Below are 17950 nucleotides of genomic sequence, written 5' to 3'. Positions count from 1 at the left end.
TGAGGATATGTAGCAATAAAAAGTCTTTCTAGTGGCTGGCTGCTCTGCTTCTCTGATCTTTCAGCTTTCATCCTGATATCTGACTCCTGGTTTTCATTATTAGGACCAATCAGGATTCATGCTACACTTAATGTTCAGCTAGAAAGAATCACAGGAGACAGTTTGTAAGGTACAAAAAAGAAATGAGAGTCAGCTGCTGTTCTATTTGCCGCATGAAAGGCATACTTGGACATTTTAGGGATTTTCAGTTTTCTTCTGCACTTGATTATTATTTGGTTTCATTGTTGTCTTGCTCTAGTCATGAGGGTGAATTTGTCTGATTTGGTTTTGTGTTAAATATTTCGTGTTTGGAAGGAAAAGGACACAGCGGCCATCCCCTGTGATGATAGTTGGAAGCTGCTATGTTTATAATTCATCTACAATGCATCCTCTTAATGTTTCTCTCCCCATATGTAGCACTACTTCTGTTACTTTTCCTCATAGAATATATCATTTTAATGACACAAGAAATATATTTATTGTTTATTAGCACATCTTTATATATAAATTTCAGTAGAATTGCAATTCAGATTCTCTGGGTCCCATGTTCATTACATGCTTCTGAAATACAATAGGTAGGAAATATTTATTAGTAAATAAATTTGTTCAATTAGTAATTTTCTTTTTAAAAATTTAAATCAACCTGGTTCCATAGTGTAGTGGTTATCACATTTGCTTTACATGCAGATGGTCTTGGGTTCAAGTCCCAGTGGAAATACTTGGTGTAGTGCCTTGTCATACCTTTAATCTCAGCACTCAGGAGGCAGAGGCAGGTGGATCTCTAAGTTTGAGGCCAGTCTGGTCTACAGATTGAGTTCCAGGGCTACAGAGATAAACCCTTAAAAAAACAAAAGCAAACAGAACAAATAAATAAAGTTATAAAAATTCCAAAAGATAAACAAAGATCTCCATAGTGTATAAATTTAAATAGATTTAGGGAACATATTAAGATACAACCAACAGATAACCACACAGTAGGACTACCACAGGTACACATAGGTATGGATAGTTTTCAATCAGTATTCAAGTGTTGGACTATCATTTACACAAAGGGTAACTGAGTTTTTCCTCTCTGATAGAAAAATAGTGATTGATTCAAAATAAAGTTGTGTTAGTTAGTTTTTTTTGTCAACTTGACTCAAGCTGGAGTTATCTTGGAACAGGAACGTCAACTGGGAAGGCGACCCACAGACTTGCCTCTAGGTGATCTTAATAACTGCTATGGGAGGATACAACTCACTGGATGTGGTGCCATCACTGGCATGTGGTTCTAAGTGAAGAAAACAAATCAGACTGAGCAAGTTATGGGGAGAAACTAGTAAGCTGTGCTCCTTCCTTATCTCTGCTTCAGTTCCTGCCTCCAGGATTCCTGCTCTATTTCCTGTCCTGATGTCTCAGTGATGGAACGTGATATAGAAGAAATCAAATTAGGACAAAGGGTAAAATTTTCAATTGGGCAAGTACTAAAGACAGACTAGTAACACATTCAATTATTGTATGTGATTGTCTGTCAATACACATTCATGCATTTTCACAGTTTACAAGCAACAAAATTTCAATAATTTTCATAAATAAGTATAGAAAGGAAATTTACTTTGAAGGATTACACATGTGTCCACAAGGCACAATATTTTGTGGCATGCTCTTCTTTGAAGTTACTGTGTATATATCAAACCACTTTGTATGCATAAGCATTTCACTAGCCAATAAAGTAATTATAAGTGCAGCAGGCAAAACTGAAAATATCTCTGTTCATCACTCCCAGTTGGTGAAGGTCCAGGGACACCTGAAATGTGTCTGGGTCACCGTGCCCTCAGTATTGAAATGATCTCTTTAAAATTTATGAAGCTTGACTTTCTTAAACTTTTTCTTAATCTTTTAGTATTTCCTCTTTGTGTCTGTCTTTTAAGGAAACAGATCATATTGCTCTGTCAAAGAAATGGGAAACAGAAGATGTTGAATTTTTAGGAAATGAAAAACTAAAACTCCTGTGAGTTTTGCAAGTCTGTGGTCAGTGTGGACCATCTGTCATATTTGCTAAACATGAGGATATAGTTTTTATGCACTAGCAATCATATCATGGCACTGTATACCAGAAAATGCATTGAATGCACTATAATGCAGATCCATGACAATTCCTATTCCAAAGATGACAAAACACACACACACACACACACACACACACACACACACACACACACACAATACTGACTTTTACTTTCTAAATGACAAAATAAACATATAAATTGTGACAGAGTGAGAACTTCCCAACAATACCTACATCCAAGTCTGCAAGCCTATGGATATGTTATTTTACATGGAAGAAAGAGCAACTCATTTAGAATGTAAGAGAAAGACTACCCTGGGTTATCTGGGTAGAGCCAGTATATCATAAGAGTCCTCCCAAGAGGACAGAGTGACAGTCAGAGTGAGCATGATGATGGAGACAGATGTGAGTGACGGGGCAAAGATGGTGGATGTAGTACAATGGAAGAGAGCATGTGGCCTCCAGAGGCAGTGCAGCTCATGGTGCTCTCCTCTAGAACCTCTAGAGGGAAGGCCCAGGGTTTTAACCTTATGGACATATTTTATATTTCTGGCCTCCAGAACTTTATGGTTATGCCTGGGTTGATCTAAGTCACTGAGTTGGAAATAATGTATTATATTAAATTATATTAATGTATTATAATAATATATATCAAGATATATTATATTAGCATCAATAGAAAACACAACTAATATATAAAGCAAGACAGCCCTCTGTTGTATGTCATATGAGAACTCAGATATTTTAACCAGCTCCTGAACTTGCTGATTATGTTATGCAGATTAGGCTGAAGACAAGCAATAATCTCTATCTAACCAGTATTGACTGTGTTAGCTCTGCATATTTGAAAACTACTTCATGAAACACGATCTCTGTTCCACTATGTGAAGGAAATATATGTTCTTAAGTTGCCCTGGATGAAGGTATTTCCTCACTCTGTCTAGAACAGTTTATTTCCTGGTAAATGGTGTGCAGTTTTCATATGGTATCAACAACGTGTACTTACTGTATGACTACTTAGACTGCTGGTTTTAAAACGCATATTGACTTTTCTGCTCCAATTGATTCTTATTTGTGTATATGTTTTGAAGCACCATGGTGAAAACAGAGCTAAAATTAATGTGTTGTCAAAATAGAGTTACAAACCAGAGCAATTACAAGTCTCTTTATCAGCAGTCTTGCTTCTGCCCAGGGCTTATTATGGGATTAGAGTATTTTCCCAGATCCAAGTCTCTCTGGTCAGGTTACCTGAGGAGAATCTGCAGTATTAATGGAGATCATCATAGTATGTTCTTACTTCTTCCACTGTAAGGCTTATAGTTGGATAGAGATAGAGACTTTCTGAGAAAAAGTGACAAATATCATATTAATAAACTCTCATTTCATTTATCAAAATTTTATTTTGAGTGCCTACTTTGTGTTGGAGGAGTTAGAGGAAGAGTTGAGCTTGCTTTCAAATGCAACGGATTTAAATGAAGGCATAAAATTGAAACTAACTACCATTTGGCTTCAATACGCAAAATAGAACAAAAATAGAGAAATAACTATCTTAGCATTAACTCATTTTGTTATGAATGGTAGTTGAAGTTTTAGATTTAATATGGAGAAACCAAGAAAAAGCACTAATGACAGGTGTTGGATATTGACTCATTTTTTTTCACTATAAGTCTTCTGTGTCAATGAGAGGATATCATGGGTCAATAATAGGAACACAGAACCTCAACAATGTACCACATTTGTGCATTGGAACTTCAGTCTATGCTTTAGTCTATGCAGTGCTTCTCAACCTTCCTAATGTTGCAACCCTTTAGTTCAGTTCCTCATGCTGTGGTGGCCACCAACCATAAAATTATTTCATTGCTACTTCATAATTGTAATTTTGCTACTGTTATGAATTGTAATGTAAATATCTGATATGTAGGATATCTGATATGCCACTCCAAAAAGATCGCAACCCACAGGTTGAACACCTCTGGTCTCTAGGATCCAAGTTGCCATTGAATGCTGTCATTGAATGTATTGTGTCCAAAACTAAACACCACTGGATCCAAAGATGGCTTCAGTCATTTTCTCATTGACATTCTTTCCTTGGGCACCACTGAGACTAATCATCATTATTCAAAAGGGACCCTATTTGACAGATACATCTTCAACTTCCGAATGATTCTTTCTTTAGCTTAAAAATGTTACATTGGAGATCTGAAAGGGATGCTTGCCCTTTTAACTGTACTCATTATCTTAAGTTTCAAATTAATACATCTCCAGGAGCTGAAATGAATGACAACTACAATTAATTTATTGTCCTATGTCCATTCTTTAAAAGCACAATCAATGTGAGTTACATGCCATTTCATCATTAAGAATTTACAAGGATTTCATAAATGAGGACATGACGAAGTGATCTATTCACTGTAGTACTCTGGTAATGGCTGAAGAGCAGAGGGAAGTCTAGTTGTATAAAAGGAGTTCAAATTATTTTTCCTTCTAAATACTTTGTTCTTTAAAAATTATTTATTTATTATTCTTGTGTGTGTGTACACGCAATAGTGCATGCATTGAGGTCAGAAGAAACTTTATGGAATGGAGCTGGTTCTCTCTTTCTACATTAAGTGAGTTCTGAGATTGAATACAGGTTGCCAGGCTCACACAGCAAATACCTTTTCCACTGAGCCATCTTGAAAGCTCATTTATGATCTTTCATGGTATGTTGAAATTGTCACCGTTGTCCCTGCCTGACAGAGACTGACTTTGGTTTTCTACACCATTCCATGGAGTAGACAGTATCCTAAAACTTGTGGCCGAAGTTGTGATCAGATAACAGTGTTTGTCTAACCCTATTCAGAGTCATGAGCCTTCAGATCTTTTTGTAGAATCAAGAGAACAATGGAAAGAGCTATCTTCTTCTATTATTGCTTCACTTAAAATTTAACACCCATAATGACCACTAAAATACAATAACCCTATTTTTCTTCCCAGTGAGGACAATGATAGGTAACCTCCGTTTAATCTGTGATGGTAGAAGCCCATTCCTTCAGGCATGCATGCATACATTATTTAACAAATGCTCTTTTAAATACAACAGATACAGAAGGGGATAAAAAATAGATGAATTTCTAATCTCATAGAGATTATGTCCTGGTGAAGATGTTCTTGCTACAGGCATTTGCTGATCTTGCATTATCTACCTATCCTTCCTCTTTGCGTATCTGTGGCATGTCATTTGGAAGGGGCCCAGATGTAAGAGTCTGTCAGAGTTCAGCTATGACCTGTTGAAGGATTCTTGGGGGAGGAGAGAGGAAGGAGAAAATGATAGATAGAAAGATAGAGACGATAAGAAAGACAGAGACACAGGATACTGTGGTCAAATCATTCCATTATGCAGCCCTGCTGGGTAAAAGCAAGCTCAGATTCTCTGACCTTCAGTAAGGTCTTACTAGGGAGCCCCTGTGCGCCCCCACAGCCAGAGACCTCAGAGAATTTTATTCAGTATTCTTTTGTTTTCTGGGAGAGAGAAAAGTCATTGCATGGGATTCTCAGAGGTTGCTGGCTGGTACAATATTCTCAAAGACTTCTCTACAATAGGCAGCTTCTCTTGCATTGCCTCTCATTACTTGATTCTGGTTACAGGTGACAAGATAAAATCAAGTGAGCTATGCCAAAAACAAACAAACAAACAAACAAAAAAAAGCAAAGAAAGAAAAACCTTAGTGCCTGGCAGAATTAGGGGTTAAAAGCTAGCAGGTCAAGGCTTATAGGTGATACAAATGGTGTTGAAATCCCAGGCACTTAATCTCTCAACTGTTAAATTTGTTTCAAATACTATTTGTAAAGGACAATATGAAAGATGTGGAGTTTGTGAAGCAGAATTTAACACTTCAGAACAGTTACCCTCTGGGAAATTCAGATTGAAACCATTGCTGAGATTTCATCTCTCTCCACTCAGAATGGTTATTATCAAGAAAATCAACACAAACCATCAATACTGTCATGGATGAGGAGAGAATGTAATTTGGCTCATTAACTGTGAAAGATTGTATGGTGTTTCCCTAGAGGATTAAAGCAGGAATGACTGTGTGAAACCCTACCCCACTCCAGGGTTTTGATATTGTCAGATTTATAAATATTATTGAAAAATGTTGAACAATAATTGCTCTTGGCAACGCGCCCTTACTACATTGGCTGAAATTACTGAGCCTTCTCAGCATATGAAACCAGCACAGGAAATATTTTAAATATAAATCATATTCATCTTTAAAGCCCCAGGAATTATTCATTACATTCACTTACATTTTAATAAAAGACTTCTCTGTATCAGTCCCAGGAACTATGTAGATATGAAACTAAGTTTGCACTGATACATTTTAAAAATTAGAATAGAATTACATCACTTTCCCACTTCCTTTTCCTCTCTAAAACCTCTCCTAGGTGTGTGTGTGTGTGTGTGTGTGTGTGTGTGTGTGTGTGTGTGTGTGTGTGTGTGTGTTCATGTACAAATACACACATAAAATCTTCTGGGTGTGTTTTGTTGTTAGTGTGTATATGCTATCATACTTTGTACTGAATAATCAATAAGGGGGCTCATCCCTGGCAGAATATAATTTTCCCTCTCCTAGCAGCCATTGGTTGATTACAGGCAAACAATTGTGTAGGGTTAGGACCACATGAAATTTTCTACATTCCACATTAGCATTTGACAATGTTGATATTGTCATTGTTCCAATCTTGTTTACGTTCCAACCATTTCTAGGAGAAACTATTTCACAGCAGACTTCCTGGTATTTTCACTCTTACTATCTTTTCATCCCCTCTTCCATAATGTTCTTGGAGCCATGGATGGAGGAGCTGTGATGGAGATGTATCTATTGGGGCTGGGATCCTCATTATCTATTAAATTCTTCATTGTATCCAGTTGTGGTTTTTCTGAAGGTCAATGGGCAAAATTACCATGTACTGAAATCTTTAAAACTGTGAGCCAAAATATCCCTTGTTTCTTTATAGAATAGATATCTCTGGTATTTTTTTTTATAGTGACGAGCTTACTAACAATGATCTTACCCCATCTCACAGAGATGGCAAATGTCATTGATCCCCCAAGGTTTGCATTTATAGTGTTTTGAGTGTTGTGTGTCTGCAGCTTACATTCTTGTCAACAGCACTGCACACATAAAGGACGGAGGTTTCCCTTACTTGCTGTACTTTCAAATGATCCCGTCATAACGTCCTTTTTTCTCTCTCTCTCTTGCTAATATTGAAACAAACAAAGAACTGAACATAGGTGATACTAATGAATCATTAGGTTTTAACCCTTTGTCTGTCTGGTCTAAAGAAGAGAGAAAAATTCAAGATATTATAATCAATTCATTTGCCTCTATCACCTTGAGACAAAATAGTCTCATAATTATTTTACTGATGAGAAAATTGTATATAAAATATAATGCAAAAATGATATACAACTTGATGAGTGATGTACTTGTGAAATTATCTAAACACTGTACTTATCATATCCAGAACTCACCCTTTCTTTATTAACTCTAAGCATTATTATTTGTAATAAGAATATACAACATAACTTGACACTTACCTGAAAGCCTCTTCTCCACTGGGCAGCTTTCATAGTGCTTAGAAGATGCTGTGAGTACCACCAGAGGATAAAAATTATCATCAGTCTTAAAAAGCTGTGAATTCTTTATGAGCTACAATAATATCTTGCCTGTCAATGCAAGACTACTGGTATGATAGCGGCACTAATGTCATGGGAGTAATGATCACTTTCTGGTTAAATTTAAGTCCTAACCCGCAAACCAATACTTGACACCATTATTAAGCCAAGAACCTGTATCTAGAAAGTTCATGGTCCCTAGGGAAGAAACTACTACCATTATTTTGCTAAATGTTACTAATATTAAAGTGACTCTTAATGAGTTATTATAATCACAGATTAATGCGTCTGTCACCTCTCATCAGAGAAGCTGCTCTTTGTAGTATATAGTGATTAAAACAGACACCACAACTAGATAAGGCACAGAGCATAAGAAAGTGCAGAATTATCTGTTCTATATGGAACCTTATATGCTGCACCCCCACCTCCCAAAGCTCAGGGATCATTGTGGAAGAGGGGGTTAAAGAGTGTGTGAGTCAAGGGTAGCAGGTGCCTGCAAAGAAGCAGTGTTTTCTGGACACAATGGGGCAGCTGTAGATACATCTTCATAGCAGCAGCAACAGCATGCATAAAACCTGTGTGAATTCAAGCCTGAGCAAATCCCAGCATGTAGATTGGAGATAGACATATAATTTCACCCCAATTATAGAGTGATTGGTAAGTGTTAGCTGCTGGGGGAAGGAAAGACAATTTTCTCTAAGAGTGAATCCCCTAGTAAGTCCACTGGGAGACAGCACATTAAGAACATTTGGGCCGCACAAACTGGTCTTGTTGGGTTAAAAAAAAAAAAAAAAGATATGAAGTTGGGTGTAAGGGTTAAGTAGTGGATCTGGGAAAATTTCATGTGGTCCTAACCCTACACAAATGTTTGCCTGTAATCAACCAATGGCTGCTAGGAGAGGGAAAATTATATTCTGCCAGGGATGAGCCCCCTTATTGATTATTCAGTACAAAGTATGATAGCATATACACACTAACAACAAAACACACCCAGAAGATTTTATGTGTGTATTTGTACATGAACACACACACACACACACACACACACACACACACACACACACACACACACACACACACACTAGGAGAGGTTTTAGAGAGGAAAAGGAAGTAGGAAAGTGATGTAATTCTATTCTAATTTTTAAAATGTATCAGTGTAAACTTAGTTTCATATCTACATAGTTCCTGGGACTGATACAGAGAAGAGGGAAGAGGAGACAAGGCAAAAAAAAAATTAATGACAACAAAAACACATGTTGAATAAAAAAATATCAGGCAACATGGAACTTGAGGATCTCTCAAATGTCTTCAAAAGCTGTGAAATTTCCTAGACATAATAGACTTCTATTCTAGGTTTCATACTTTTTAACACCATCAGATTTACCTTTAAGTAAAACTAAAATGTCTTTCTCATCACAGCTGGTTGTGTATATAGATATTACTCAGAAGTTTTACTGCAAGAAAGTAAGTTATTTGTGTGATGTTACAGTAGTGAGCAATGATCAGATAAAAATATAGGTACAAGATTATATATCAAGGAGACAAAGATTTCCTGTTTGCTTGCCAATTAAGTGAATGTGGGAAGTCTAAAATGTATAGTTAGGAAAGGAAGATAATATGATCTGAAAGTCACCAACATAATTCAGTAAAAGGGCTGATTATCTATCTATCTATCTATCTATCTATCTATCTATCTATCTATCTATCTATCTTGTATCTATCTTCCTGTCTACCCAGTTTCATATTAAAATTAAAGATGGTAGTGGGAACTTTAAAGATGGGAGCTACTTCCTTGATTGTCTGACTGACTGAGTCAAAATGACCAACCACTTTATAATGTATTTCAGCTTCATCTGATCTCCATTTACTCTACCTTAAAACGGTCTTGATGTTGAGTTGCATTGTATATTGGCAAATGCAGCATTAGATTCTCTTCAAAATCTTCCTTTCATTACCTGGAATAGACATAATTACACTCTGTCAGAACATACAGTACCTTGGTAATATGACTTGCCCCAATTGCTTGTTCAATAAATATTGTCTGTGGTTTGTTTGATGTCTTTTCCAGTGACTACCTGTTCTCACAGGACAGGGCAAGGTTGATGTGAGGTGATTTTGTCTTTACAGTAGCTTGATTCAGCTCCAAAAATATTATGCATTTTTAATGAGAAAAAATATTTCAGTTATTGACAGTTGCTTTTAAATTTCCATTGTTAAAAATATGTACTAGTGATGAAAATATCAGTTTAGAATGTAAAATTTAGAGTGCAAAATTTCTTGTAACTCTACTCCTCCATTTCAACAAATCCTCAGAGATAAACTTTTTTTCTACAATTAAACAATTAGCTGCTACTTATTGTACAATTATCTAGACTTTCAGACAACCTAGACTTTTGGAATCCTTTGGGCTCAATTACAATCTTACAAAAATCATTAATCTCCTCATTAACAGAGCAAGGATTATGGAGCTGGCCAGGAAGGTTGGAAACTCGATTATTTGTTTGATACTTTATTCAAGCCAGTTGCCCCACTTTTCTGATCTGAAAGTTGAGTGATATAAAATTCAAGTTTCTTCAAAGGTTGTTGTGTAAGTAATTGGCTAATAGCTCTCATGTGTATAGAACAGATATCCTCACATTCTCATCATACATTTCAGTGACTGTTACTATTGGTATGACGCAATGGCTTCCCACCCCTCTAAGACCCAAACCTAGAAACATACTCTATGTATTCTACTGCTACTATCTTACTAAATGACTCCCCGACCTCTGGTGGCCTCGGAATTCTCAGGATGGGGTATGTTTCTTTATTCCTTTAATTTTTGTGTTTCTGGCTTTTTCTAGTCTCTCTGCTATACTACAACATCCCCTTTATTGCTATGTCCCCTTTATTAAGGTGACCACTATGTGTATTTTATCATCCAAACTGGGGCAATAGACTATCAGTGTTTTAGGACAGCAGTCATGAACCAACACTGTCAAGGCTAATTTGGCATATATATTTTCTACTTATAGTACATCTCTCTTGTATATTTTCTTCTATAAATCAATTGTAGTTATATATATAAAATCAATTACACAATAATTTATTTATGTTTATTTTGTGCTCAACTCTAAACTTAGTATGTCTTATTTACCAATGTAGTACTTAGCAGTCTGTCTAGCACATAATAGGGATCTAATAAACATTGTTGAATGGATGAGTCAGTAATAGTCTTTATTGAAGTAAAGTCAAAGAAGCTCCTACACCATGCCAGTTGAGCCACTCATGAGTGCAGAGACTTGATGTTTCACTCTAAGTCATGACTAATGTAGCTCCCTTCCTCCTATAGGACTTATGTATTGACCTAAGATCTACTCTGAACATAACATAAAATATAACACTGTGTACTTGTAGCATGGGTCTTGAATTCTGGCCACTGTGTAGAGACCCTAGATATTGTCCCATGCTTGCGTTTTACAAAGATACATTGGTGTGCAGTTTTGAGGCAACACACTTAAAGTGTCCATTTTAATTTGTTAAATTACAATTAAAAATAAATCAATTACAAGGATTTGGGGAAAAACTGGTAGAGTTAAGGACCATATATACCAACTAGTGGTTTAGACAACATGCCTATTTATACATAAAGAAATACAATATAAAAATTGGAATTATTTCTATGGAACCAATATTGACATAATCTTTTAGTCCCTATTTACATAGTAGAAGTAATTCTTAAATGGTCACTATACATTGGATAAATGTTCTCCTAAAGCCCAAATGTTGATCAGTTAGTACCTAGCCAGTGGCACTATTAATAAATAAGTGGTGGAACCTTTAGTGCCTGTGGGAAGAATTTGGGTCACTGTATGTATACCTCTGAAGGGAATATCAAGATCCTGTTCCCTCTTGTCTCTCTGTGTCTTGGTCATCATGAGGTAAGTAGTTGGTTCTACCACCTGCTCCTGCCATGCTATGCTACCTCACCACTCCCTAAAGGCAATGGCATTAACAGCCTTCTGAAACCATGAACCCAAATACACCTTTGCCTAACTCAAGTCATTTTGTAGGATAAAAAAGAGCTGATTAACACAACTGCTATGATTTGAATGTATAATGTCCTTCACAGCTAATGCATGTGAACCCTTGATCACCTATTTGGTGATGCTGTTTGGGAAAGTTGAGGAAGACTTAGGGACTGTGGCCTAGCTAGCCAAAGTGGATCTCTTGGAGTCATCCCTTTTGCATTCCAATTCAAGTGCTTGGCTTTCTAATTAGTGCCTTGTGAGAGGTCGCTTCAGTCAGCTTCCACCCCCACAAGCCAAGCTGCTCCTGCTGTCTTGTCTTCTCAGCCATGATGTATCCTTCCAGCTGTGAGCCAAAATAGTTCCTTTCTCTATTTAATTGCTTCTCTCAGATTCTCCTTTCAGGTACTCTCTTTCCAAAAGGATTTTTGAAGTATATTTAGAGTTTTTAGTGGGTGGGGATTTGCCTTCAAGTCACCATTTCTACTGTCCCAGGGCACTATGTGAGCAATGAGAAAAATAACTTATACTTAAATAAGTACTGATAAATCTTACAATGTGGCTTATAGGCCCTAGGAAATAGATACCAGGGGGAATGTGAAGCCAAGTATAGAGAATCCCTAGACTACTATAAACAGAGTTTAATGGTCCATTCTTGGTGGGAGTGCAGAAACCCAGAATGTCAACAGAAATGCAGATAGTGAGGGTAATGTCATGAGGCTTCAGAAGGAAACAAGGACTCTACTGGAAATGGAACTAGAGGCCTTTCATAGTACACTATGAACATCAATCCTGCTATATGCTGCCTATGTCCTGAAAATTTGAGTGAGGCTAAAATCAAAAGCAATTTCAGAACAGGGTGATATTCAGCCTGTAGATAGATAGCTATGCCTAATAAGATTTACAGTGAGAATTCAGAGCCAGTGTTGGAGCAGATGAAGGACTGAATAGCATGCAGTTTGGCCAAGAAAGAAACATGAATGTGTTCAAAGTTGCACACAAAGAAAGTACAGAGAAGTATATGGATCAGTCTACCTAAGACCATTGAAGAATTCTGTCCCCTTGTGTCCCCACCACCATGGACAATACCCTGCGGACTGAGCCGAAATTAATCCTGCCTCCCATAAATTGCTTTCTGTCATGCATTTGCTCACAGAAATGGAAAAGTAACTGGTACCATCATCAAATTCATTTGACAATAGCCTAAACATTTGATTGTGTTTAAAAACCACAAATAAAAATCATAGAAAAACGTCTTCCAAGATTTATAGGATATGTATATTTACTTGGTCCTTCTGCGTTGCCACAGGTGGCACATTTAAGTAGGTCATATTTCAGCAATGGCAGTTTCATGTTTGGGTTTTGCACAGATACAATGTCTGACTCACTTATTGAGGAGGATTAGTGCATAGTCTCTCCCTGGATCACATTCCTGGGGTTATAACAAGGCACACACTCCACTGAACAGAAAATTGGATTAGTAAATGGGAACCAGTTTTAGGATGGAATGTGAACATACTATCTTTAGTCATATGATCTACGTAAGCTCTGGACCTCAGTGACTCAACTCATTTTGTTATCTTTGAGGAGCTCAGGTTATAATGCTGTCTGTATTTTGTTACCAAAGTTTTATTTTGTTATTTACTATTTCCCTTATTTTAAATCAAATATGAAATATCTCACACAACTGTAATCTGGCAAATAATTACAAAAACTGTTTAAAAAATGCTCCCCTTGACACTTTAAAAGAAGAGTATATATTATAATAGTGAAAGTTTTTCCTTCTTTTATTCAAAATTACTTTGATCATAATAAATCACTTGGAAAAAATTTATCCTTGAATGTATCACTCTAGTAGCAAAACATGTAGTTAAGTTTCTATTTTAAAAAGTGAATCCACTGCTATTATTAGGAGACATACAAATTCAGTGTTAAACATCATCTGTATTCTTGTTCTCTAGTTTCTTGTTTCTCTAATGAGGCTTTGACAGTGTTTCTATTTGTCATGTGGCAGGAGAGATGACTCAGCAGCTCAGAGCACTGGCTGCTCTTCCAGAGGACCCATGTTCAATTCCCAGCACCCACACAACAGCCCACAGGGTCTGTTAAGTACAATCCCACAACTGTCTATAACTCCAATTCAGGGGATCCAATGCTGTCTTTTGGCCCCAGTAGGGCATTTGTACACACAGAGTGCATATATATGCATGCAAGCAGAACAACCCATACACATAAAATAAAATATAAATCAATCTTTTTTAAGCATCTCCATTTGAAGAACTTAAGAGCATAACTTCCCTTTTCTGTTCCCACTTATAATTAAAGATTAGAAAGAATGAGATGGATATTGATTGGAAAGCAAAATGAAGGAAAAGAAAACTAAAATTGAGTTTCCTCTTAGTTCATACCTTATGTGATTTCTTCACTCTGTCACCTACCTTCTGAGGTTAGTTGACAAACGTGTGAATTAGATCACTGGGAAAGCTAACGGAGAGATCCTTCAGTAGATAAGCCTAGCGCCATAGTGTGAGCATGAATTCAGAAGGCTGTGTATCACAATGTTCGTCCACAGTAGGTGGCATGTTCCAGCTGTTACTGGAAGGTTTACTTTCTTCCTCCGTATTTTCTGTTAAGTGTTTAACATATTAACATTGGTCATACTTTTTAAAAATATTTTTTTAATTTTTCAATCACAGGTGTCATAATTACCCAATCCAAAGTCAACACCTGGATTCTAAATAACCCTGGAAAAAGAAGCTACTTTGACATCTCAAGGTAGATGAATTCAACCAAAACGTCATTTGAGCCTCATCCTGATGTTGGAAAAGTGGCCAAGTGACCTACTGTGCTTTTGTCCCCACACTTCTAAGAATGCACTTGATGAAGATTTAACAGGTGCCAGGAGGGACTAGTATTAACTCTTCTACTACTTAATTAGGTGTCTTATTTCCCTGTCCTTAGAATGTCTGCCCATCTCTGAAAGAAGACGCAATTGGAAAGAAGGGGATGTCCTGTTTTGTTTGAATACAGTCCTTCAACAGTCTACAGTTTGCCCACCGGCATCACCCAGTGCACATGTTTTTGGAATGCCCTCTCTCAATAAGTGAAGATAATGAAGCCAGAAGAGATGAAATGATTATGCCGCCTCAGGTCAGGCAATTAACCAGAATAATGATGATTCCATGTTCCTAAGAACTAGGAACATTGTCTCACTGAACAAATGTTTGTTCTTCCTGGTGATTAAGGATGTGTCTACTACTACATGATCGAACTTATTTGTGTTGGGCTCTGCCTGCTTTGGTATACAATTAGTTGTTTGTTTGTTTTCTAACTTTCAAGTGGATCTATGTAGTTGGTAACACTTGCATAATTTAATTCTTGCATGAATCTGTAGATCAGGGTAAATCTGGCTTGCTGTCATCATTAGGAACCTATTTGAAATTAAATTTAGATTGTGTGTATTACACATGAACCACAAAGTCCTATAGAAGTCATAACCAGCAGTGGTCACTGTGTGCAGCTCTTGCCTTAGAAAATTGCACCAACTCTCAGAATTGGCAGTTGTGGGGTGATATGCAGGTAAATGATGGTATGTTCTAAGACACATAGACTCACATAGGTCTTTCCTATGAAGCATCGGCTATAGACACTCATTTCTCATGCTACAAAAAAAGGGATAGCCACATTAGTAAACTTGTGACCTCCAGAAAAAAAACTCTAAAACCTATAAAGAACAACTAATAGAAATCAAAGAAACATAAACAGCTTGCTTTCTTCCTCTCCAGTCCAAAATCCTGCTGTAGAAAGTCCAGAGAACTCCAGCTCTGCTACATTTAAAATCCATGCATAACGGATGGATGAGAATTGATAGAAATATATTCTGAAACTTTGTAGGGACTTTATGTGGTTGCCTTTGGCTTGACAGAGAGCACCTTTGTTGAGGGCTATCACTGTACACACTACATGGTGGGGACTGGTGGTTTCAGATGAATGGCTGTTAAGAATGGAGATGCTACAGAAGTTAGAAGAGCTCATAGACAGAATTCATGTTTGTGGGCAGAAGGCAGCTGATGCTGCAGCGTGCGTTGGTTCTGGAAACCAGCAAACACGGGTATCCGATAGGCTATGAATATTTGACTAAATCGTCCATCAGGTCTGGACCTTGACTTCCTCTTTAATAAAGATTAAAAGAATACAACGGATTGAAGTAATATAATACAGTCATTAAGAGATCCAGATCTGACCTTATTATCCCAGCTATGCAAACACAGGCAAGTTGCAGAATGTCTGTGAGCCTTCACTTTCTTACTTGATCAATGTAGCTGATGGCATCTGCTTCTCGGAAGTGCTTTGGAAGTTAAAGCTCCTGGCACATACTAATAAGTAAAAGTTAGTCATTATATTCAAAAAGTGATATGTTGATGGGGCTGGAAAGATGGTTCAGTGGGTAAGAGCACCTACTATGAAAACATGAAGACCTAAATCTAAATCCCCAGCAACCAAATAAAAAATTCCACATTCATTTGTAACCCCAGCTCTGTGGTGGGGAGACAGGAAGATCACTGGGGCTTTCTGGTCACCAGCAGAGCTCCAAGTTCAGTGAGAGATCCTGTATCAAGGGAATCAGATTTTGATCAAGCAATATATGTGACATCTTCCCCTGGCCTCCACATTACACAGGTGTGTGCACTGCGTAAGTGTGAGTGCATATACCATCTCTACTGACAATATATTGGATGGCTGCCATTTATGGAGGCATATTCCCAACCATTAAAAAAACTAGTAAACATTTGCAAAGCATCTTGGCTATAAAAGATACCCAAGAAATAGTTGGTGAATAAGAGGGAAGGCAAGCCTCATGGTCATCCCTAAGATTTGATTAAGCTTTAAATATCCAAGATTTGTTATTATTTTTCAGTTTCATTGGTTCAGGTTTTCCCCCCAATCTCCTTTAGTTTATTACCACTGGACTGCTAACTGATGGTTTTCTTGGATGGCAGTACTAATTTGCAGAGAGCGAAATTCAAATTATGCCCTTATCTTGCCAGAGACTACAAAGAGAAAGAAATGAGTCATTACACTCTTTTCTCTGTGCCATTACCCTCTAAGTGACAGTGTCAGGATCAGTTGAAGGAAAAGACAAATGGTCACAGATACCTTTGTAGAAAGGAACCAGAAATGGGAAAGAAAACATTTAGCTTTTCCCAACATGCAGAGCAAAGGAGTTTAAGCTGGAGTAACTGTATGGGCTTGGGAAATACAAGAACCTGGAACAACTGTAAATAGTATTTGAAATGGACATGAATTTTTGAGTGGAGAGAGATCAGAGTTTTGCAAGATTTCAGAGAAATCTGCTACCCAAAATGATTAAGTCCTAATGGGAAATGTATTAAAGAGAGAAAGTATGGAGATTGGAATGACTTCAAGGACAAATTTTATATTTATGAAATGTTATTGTAAATATGAAAAAAATTGAGTCAGAAACAGGTACTCAAGATACTTTACTTACAAAGGGATGGAAAAAAAGAACACTGTAAAGAGAGGATGCAGATGTACCAAGTCTGCTGGATGCATGCAATCTCAGTTAATTAGGGTCTTGAGAGATTTTTCAGAGCTCACAAATGTGCATTATGGGAGCACATCTTCATGCACAGTTTGAACCTAGACACCTTTATAGATTAGTTTGCTTGAAAGTTGAAACTAAAAAGGTGCACTTTGAAAGCAACAACAACAAAAGTTAAAATGATACATTGTCTGAATTGAGTATTCATTGTTACATAAATAATACTGGTGCTTCAAAACAAACTATGCTGGCCTTCATGGTACATAAACAAATTCCTATGACACAGGTGTATTAGCATTCAATGAGAACAAATGCCAGTAAACACCCCTGAAATTTCAGGAGCATTTTGCAAGAACAGGCATTAGGGAGGCTCTGCTGGGCTTAGGATGGATTGGAATCTCAGAACATTCTCCCTATTGTTAATGAGGGAATGAATCAGCCACTTAATTTCTGGTCTTTCGGAAACCCGGGGAATTCCCAAGTAAAGATTTCTTAACTCTGTTCCAAGCAAAAGACTGCATCCTATACTCTATACTATAGTGTGAAAATGATATCCGAAATGGGGGTAGAGACTGGGCATTGGACATGGTATAGGCCAAATATTTTCTTCACTAGTGGCTTGGTGGTTCATTTTA

At 37.1% G+C, this 17950-nt stretch overlaps 1 non-coding gene across 1 annotated transcript; it reads left to right on the top strand.

Annotated features, from left to right (window-relative positions):
• The first annotated feature begins 684 nt into the window (after positions 1-684).
• On the top strand, positions 685-757 carry Trnav-uac (transfer RNA valine (anticodon UAC)). The gene has a single exon. It is a non-coding gene; the product is annotated as a tRNA-Val (tRNA).
• Positions 758-17950: the final 17193 nt, after the last annotated feature.

Source organism: Peromyscus californicus, unplaced genomic scaffold, assembly GCF_007827085.1.
Source record: "Peromyscus californicus insignis strain IS unplaced genomic scaffold, ASM782708v3 Scaffold_13__1_contigs__length_99412109, whole genome shotgun sequence".
NCBI classification, from domain to species: Eukaryota; Metazoa; Chordata; class Mammalia; order Rodentia; family Cricetidae; genus Peromyscus; species Peromyscus californicus.
Note: the sequence above shows the minus strand (reverse complement) of the source record. Positions and strands in the feature narration are given on the sequence as shown.